The following is a 6,000-nucleotide window of genomic DNA, read 5'->3' on the forward strand; positions in this document are numbered from 1 at the left end:
AGTTATTTTGGTATGTTATATAGTTTTGTTGTAAAGTAAGATATTATGTGTTTTAATGATTATATTAGTAAAATGGTAGAAATCCTTTATGGCATTGGTATCAAATTGAAATGACTTGATTAGTTTTATGTATTAATTAGAAATGATAATAGGATTTTTATTAATTAAGTTGTTATGTCAACATGTCAAGTAAGATTTAAGTATATAAATGCCTTGGTTGAAATACTGGAATTGGGTTGGTTATGTTTGAAATTTTGCAGGGGACTGTATGTAAAAATAAGCAGAAATGTTGCCGAAATTCTTATAAAAATGAATGAAATCAATTAGTAACATTTATAACAATTTATGAATTATTATAATATGTTGGTTAATTATTTAACCATTATGTGTAAATTGTTGATATGTCCGACAATGCCTCATAACCCTGTTCCGGCGACGGTCTGGGGTTAGGGGGTGTTAGAGTATTTAATTGTGAAATTGAAAGTACAGCTCACAGAAACCATAGAGAAGCAATGCAGAATCGACAGAATATAGTGGAAGAGCAATAAGACATTATTATTACTGAGGAGATGGCTGATGATCAAAATAATCAGCTACCTCCTGTGGTTGCTGCGAATCCTACTCCTCGTACTATGTACGATTATTCCAAGCCCACTCTAAATAGGGCTGAATCGAATATTGTGAGACTCACCATTACTGCGAATAATTACGAATTGAAGCCGAACACTATTTAGATGATTCAACAGTTTGTTCAGTTCGATGGTTTTCAAGACAAAGATCCAAATACTCATTTGGCTAATTTTCTGGAAGTCTGTGATACTTTTAAGATAAATGAAGTTTCTGACGATGCCATTCGCCTACGATTGTTCCCTTTTTTGTTGAGGAATAAAGCTAAACAGTGGTTGAATTCCTTACCACGAGGTTTCATTACCATATGGGATCAAATGACTGAAAAATTTCTACTAAAGTATTTTCCTCCAGCTAAGATGGCAAAGTTGAGGAATGATATCTCTTCCTTCGTGCAGATTGACTTAGAGACTCTATATGATGCATGGGAGAGATATAAGGATTTATTGAGAAGATGCCCTCACCATGGGTTACCTCTATGGCTATAGGTTCAAACTTTCTACAACGGTTTGAACCCCTTAACTAGGCAGTTTATTGATGCAGCAGCCGGTGGTACTCTGAATAATAAAACACCTGAAGCGGCTGATAAATTTATAGAGGAGATGACTCTGAATAACTATTAGTGGCAAGTCATGAGGGCGAAGCCTAATAGAGCAGCCAGTGTTTTCAATCTAGATGCAGCCACCATATTATCAAATCAGGTAAAAAAATTAAATAAGAAAATTAATGGTTTATGTGTTTCTATGTAGGTACATCTGGTGATGCAATGCGATACGAATGGAGGAGGAATGAACAATCCAGATTATTTACCCTACGATCCTAGCACAGAGAACGAACAAATCAACTATTCGGGTAATAATTCTAGGCCTCAGAATAATCCTTATAGTAACACTTATAATGCAGGTTGGAGGAACCATCCCAATTTCTCTCAGGGTGGTCAAGGGAACCAAAGACCACAACCCCCTCCAAGCTAACGACAACCTTATCAACAAGAGAAAAAGCCAAACCTTAACTCGCTTCTAAAGCACCGAAACAACACTTAAAATTCAACAAGTGTCTATTCAAGGGCTCGAGAACCAAATCGGTCAACTTGTGAAGTTGATTTCAGAACAACCACAAGGTAGCTTGCCTAGCAACACCGAAACTAACCCAAGAGAGCAACTTCATGCAATTACTGTTCGAGATGAAGAAGGGTTAGTTGAATCTGAACCAGAACTGAGGCAAGAAGTTGTGGTAAGTAACACTAAGGTAGAGGTAAGCCAGAATGAACAAAAGCCGGTTGGTAAGAAATGTAAACTTCGAGTTCCATATCCCAACGCGACAAAGAAAGACCACACAAATGAATAATTTAGTAAATTTCTTAAACTTTTGAAAAAAATTACATATTAACTTACCATTTATTGAAGCACTTTCGTAGATGCCCAATTCCGTTAAATTTTTAAATAAGCTTTTGGCAAACAAATGGAAGCTAGATGATTCGTCGCATGTGGAGCTAAATGCAGTTTGCTCTACCATTTTGCAAAATAAACTACCCAAAAATTGAAAGATCCAGGGAGTTTTACTATCCCTTGAATAAGTGGTAGTTTAAATGTTAATAATGCTTTGGCTGATTTAGGGGCTAATATTAATGCCATGCCCTATAAAATGTGTAAGGAACTAGGTCTCAGGAAACCCAAACAAACTAGTATGAGTATTTAATTAGCAGATAGAACCATTAGATTTCCTAAGGGTATTATTGAAGATGTTCTTGTCAAAAAAATTCATATTCCTAGGTGATTTTGTTGTTTTAGACATGGATGAGGATAGTGATGTACCTCTGATTCTAGGTCGGACCTTTTTAGCAACTGTCAGAACTATTATTGATGATGGTACAGGTGAATTCATACTTTGTGTAGGTGATGACATGATTACACTCCAAGCTCGTGATTCTGTTAAGACATATAGTGATCGAGATGATTATATGAGTTCTGTTAAATTGAGTAACCTTATGGCTCAAACTTCTTTGCCGGAAATCCCTCGAAAAAACGCGATGGAGCCACGATCCAGTCCATCTGACAAAAACAGAACGACTCATGAAGAAAGAATGTTACAAATCGATGAACTAGACGAATGGCGGACACATGTTAAGGAGAAACCGAGAATACACAATGCAGAACAAAAGCGACACCATAATGAACATGTGGATGGAACACACCAAATTAAGGTTGGGGACAAGGTTCTACTAGCTAAAATAGATCATTGAATTGTCATTTCAGAACTTAATACAAATGGAGCAACTCCTTTTACGGTAATGAATATTTTCCCATACAGTATAGTCGAGGTAACTCATTTTGAATTCGACACTTTTAAGGTAAATATTACTCGACTCAAACCTAATTTTGATAATAGGATTGATAGCGAGAAAGAGGATTTTTGACTTCGCGAACCACCCTAAACATGCGAATACAAGGTAAGTTGAGCTTAGACTTTAAATAAGCGCTTTTCGAGAGGTAACCCAAGTGTTAACACTACTAATTTTCTTATTTCCAAATCATGGTATTTTAAAAAATTAATTAAATAAATAAAAATGTAGGTTTTTTTACCCACACAGCCTGGACACACGGGCATATCTTTGGCCGTGGGGTTCATGGGACTTAATTTTTCCAAAAATTGACAGAGACACGGCCTAAAATAGTCCACACAGCCTGGACAAATGGGGGTGTCCTAAGCCGTGTGAAAACTGGAGCTAAATTTTTCCTTTTTAAAAAAAGTTAGAGAGTTACACAGGCAAGGCACACGGCCATGTGTGAGACACGACCGAGCCACACGGGCGTGTGGGAGTTCACACACGTGTGGAAGAAGCGAAGGAGGTTGCACTCGGCCGTGTGACGAACACACGGCCTGGACACATGGGCATGTCCAAGGCCGTGTGAACACTGGGCCTATGTTTTTAAAATGCACATGGGTTGAAAAGGAACAACACGGGAGCGTGACACGGCCGTGTGGCCCAACACGGGCCCTTACATGACCATGTCATCCTTTAAAAACCCTAAATCTTTTGTATGTTTGTTTTGTCTTCCTCTTCATCCTCCCTACAAACCTCAGTCGCCATTCATCTTCTATTTGCAAATTCGGCCATCACCATCGCCGTTTGTTCCAACTCCCTCATCACCCCCACGCCCTCCCCTCTCTTTTTTCCTTTCCTTCCCTCTACACAACCCCTACCTTGTCGGCATCCCATGCTCCCTTCGAACCACGCACAACCCGACCTTGTCAACCCACTCCTTCTCCGGCCTTCCCACGCTCACATCTCCCTCACCCAAGCCGTCAGACCAACCCCACAACCGACCCACCCACACTTGTTGCCCGTCGCGCCCCCACCCCCACCACCGCTACCATCGGTCCTCTTTTTTCTCCCCTTGTTCTTTTTCTATTTCTTTTTCTTATTATTATTATTATTTCTTTATTTATTTCTTTATTAATATTATTTTATTTTTATTAGTTTTACTAATTTTATTTTTTTATTCTTGTTTCTTCAAATTCTTTACTATTGATTCGTGTTTATTCTTGAATTCGGACATTTTTACTATTTAATTTGATTTGATTTTAGTTATTTTATTTTTCTTGAAACAAGATTATGCATGTAGTTTGTTTTAGTTTATTTTATTTTATTCTTGCTAGTCTTGCTTCTTCATTTTTATTATTGATCATTTTTAGTTTTACTTATTCTTACTAGGTTTTTGTTTGGTAATAGCATTTTGTTTATTAGTTTTATTATGTTCCAAGTTAATTTCTCTCTTAGCCCAATTGTTGACCTTCACTTAGATTTTTATTTCTTATTTGCGTTCATCTATTATGTTGATTCGTTCATTTAAATTATTTGATTTCTTTATTGCAGATATACCATGACAAACTCACGAAACAAGTTTAAGGTCGTCGTCCTCGCTTCGAAAGAGCGGAAGACACCTGGCGCGACCTCCTCTTCGAGTGCCTCCGTCGAGGCCTGCCACCCTTATCTCTGATTTTCTGCGGGTCCCCAGGAGTAATTACTTCAATTACTTCAACAGTGCCCACTCGACATAGGCTAATGTATTGATTGGACCTCGTTGGAGCAAGTCCACCTAACTGATCACGTGCGCACCTTTATTACTACAGCCCCAAGGGACCGATTTTTCTCCATCATCGAGCCCACATACATGGAGGTTACTTTGGATTTTTGTTCTACATTTATTCTACAGCAGGTGATGACGACTCATGATGAGCCAGGCACCATCACTTTCAGACTCGGTGGCTTAATGCGCCATATGAGTGTCCCTGAGTTCGGTGCTGCTATGGGACTCTACACTGAAGTGTTTATGAGTGCCGAGAACTTCCTCCGCCTACATTGGCACATCCATTACACCCCATCTCGTTGTTGGGTAGAGCGTACAGTGAGTCTGACACCATATGACGCGAGTCGCTCAAAGGCGACTTCTCTCTATTTGGCTTTACGGTATCTTCATGCCCTTTTAGCTTACACTTTGACTAGTAGGAGAGAGAGTATCAGAGTCGTCAGTACTACTGATGCTTATTTTCTATGGAGCATGGCCACCAGACATATCTTTGATTTAGCATACTTCATCACTTTAGCCTTCCGCCATCAGACTGACCACCACAGGAAGGGTCTCATCTGTTTAGGCCCTATGTGACTTGACTTGCTCGACACTTCGGTCTCCTTGACACACCGGAGTAGTCCTCTATACTTATACTCGTCTTCCAGATGTCCCATAGGGAATCTTGAGCATGATCCATATGAGGATGATCGAGCGGCATCATGGAGTAGATCCTCATCAGTACAGATTAGTTCATTCTGACTCTCAGAATGAACACGATGACTTCACTGATGATGTCCCCTTCCATCACAAGGATCCACCTCAGCCTCCACCTTCAAGTCACCATCTTGTTTCTTCTACTGCTACTTTAGCGGACCTCTTTGAGCGGTTCCCTTGTTTCGAGCAATATTGCTTTCAGAGGTTCGACAGTATTGATGCGACATTGCAACAAATCTGTCAGCATTTCCATATCTCCTCCTCAGCACCGATGACTCACGACACCGACACGTCTGATGATGAGGACCATTGAGTCCATTTGTTTTATTTTTATTTTTATTTTTATTTTTATTTTTATTTTCTTAGACTTGTTTCTTTTTTATATTTTGAACTATATTTTTATTTTTATGGTTGTTTCTAATCGAGTTTTAATCTCTTAATATTCTTCACTATTTGTATTTATTTTCTTATTAGTGTGCTCGAAATCATGCTCTACATTTAGATTTCACTACAATTCTGCTTTTCACTATTCTGGGGATTTCATCCAAAATTCAGGACAGTTTCAGTTTTCTCCCTCTCTTATAAT

At 38.8% G+C, this 6,000-nt stretch overlaps 1 non-coding gene across 1 annotated transcript; it reads right to left on the reverse strand.

Annotated features, from left to right (window-relative positions):
* Positions 1-992: 992 nt before the first annotated feature.
* LOC128040033 (small nucleolar RNA R71) lies at positions 993-1,099 on the reverse strand. Its single transcript, XR_008194693.1, has one exon. It is a non-coding gene; the product is annotated as a small nucleolar RNA R71 (small nucleolar RNA).
* Between the last annotated feature and the right edge of the window lie 4,901 nt (positions 1,100-6,000).

Source organism: Gossypium raimondii, chromosome 3, assembly GCF_025698545.1.
Source record: "Gossypium raimondii isolate GPD5lz chromosome 3, ASM2569854v1, whole genome shotgun sequence".
Classification (NCBI taxonomy): Eukaryota; Viridiplantae; Streptophyta; class Magnoliopsida; order Malvales; family Malvaceae; genus Gossypium; species Gossypium raimondii.